This window comes from Galeopterus variegatus, unplaced genomic scaffold (genome assembly GCF_000696425.1).
Source record: "Galeopterus variegatus unplaced genomic scaffold, G_variegatus-3.0.2 Scaffold11745, whole genome shotgun sequence".
In the NCBI taxonomy this organism is placed as follows: domain Eukaryota; kingdom Metazoa; phylum Chordata; class Mammalia; order Dermoptera; family Cynocephalidae; genus Galeopterus; species Galeopterus variegatus.
In genome coordinates, this window is record NW_007737856.1 from 10422 (window position 1) to 11917 (window position 1496).

At 47.3% G+C, this 1496-nt stretch overlaps 1 protein-coding gene across 3 annotated transcripts in view; it reads left to right on the forward strand.

Moving 5' to 3' along the window:
• Positions 1–1496, forward strand: part of LOC103610764 (probable phospholipid-transporting ATPase IH) — a 37373-nt gene that overhangs the window by 10339 nt on the left and 25538 nt on the right. The window lies entirely within an intron of this gene.

Here is a 1496-nt window from a genome sequence, read left to right on the forward strand (position 1 = left end):
GTATATCGGTGTTGTTTTATACACAGTGTCTGGGGTTCGTACTACTCAACAGGAAGAACAGGAAAGCATTTCTACTCCTTATTACCACAGCAGGAAGTCCTCGATCTACTTTTGAAAACAAGGACCTATTTATGTCTGAAAGCTTCTGCTTACCATTCATACCAACCCTAAATTCTGGGACAACTCTGCATTATTACCATTATCAAACCATTTTCTTATCAAGCAATTTTTGGGGGTTGGGAAGGAAGCCATGTATTTGGTGTGTTTTATCACCTCTTAGAAAGTCAGATAATTTGTTCACGTTTATGTCTCCGATCTATAATTTTGTCACCGGGTACAAAAAGGATCTAATTTCAACCACGTGTTTACTCAGCAGTAGTCGCTGAGTTCTTACCGCAGGCTCAGACCTTGGGGTGGGTGACAGCCCACGGGAGGTGCGGGCAGCGGGCAGCCGGAGGCAGCACCTCTGCAGGCTCCAGCATGTCAGCACTGGGGGAACAGTGCTCTCCCTCTAGACAGATCCGCTGGCAATGGGTGGCAGAGGTGTTCTGCAACATTCCCTCAGAGGAGAACTTCAGACACACGCAGGACATTTCTTTCCCTCTCTTTCCTTCATCCCCCGCCCCTCCCCTGGCTCCCAAGATTTCCGGGGACCGTAAGAACTGCTTTCCAGGGGCGACTGTGTCCGTCACAGATGTGGAGGTCTGAGCAACGCTGAGAAGCATGAAGCATTCCCTGAGAGTTGTGGGGAGTTTCAGCTCACACGTGGGCAGTCATTTCTGAAATCTTGAAAACCAGTATCTCCCAGAATTTGAAATGGTCACTTAAGACGATGGTGGTTCTTTACTCGTGTCAGTGGAATTGGAGCTGAAGGGACAAGGGAAACAGAAGAGGACAGCACCCCAGACCGCCTTGGCGGTGGCAGCATGGACCACCCGGACGGAACGAGACTTGTACTGGCGGAGGGGAGAGGCTAGTGCCTGTGCCGAGCCCCACGCGGGGGCCCCTCCTCGCTGACTTGTGCCTTGCTGGCTGCTGTTGTGTGTTCTCTGTGTGTGGTGACATCCAGAATTTATTGCAAGTCACAGTAAATAATTTGTTGTTCTCAAATTCTTATTTTATTTTCCTGTGCGCTCAGTAATGGTGATAAGTAACCTAGTAGCACTAAGTACATCAAACTGCCTTACAAACTCCACACTTAAAACACGTTTACTCTAGACATGTCGCTTGATATTTACCATAAAATTGCAAATTATTATCCTGAAAATTCGACTCTGCCTTTGTCAGAATAAAGGAGCAAAGCCTGTCTTTTGTACAATGACCCTGATTGCTATTACTCATGTGGAGATTGTGTAATCCAGGCTTAATGTGGACGTGAGTAACTCAGTTGTACACGACTCACTGCTTTGAGGATTGGCTGCGTTATAATTCTTGGGGTGCTCATTCTAATTCGAGAAGGGATATTGAGACAGCTGTTGGACGTGCTGTCTCAACAA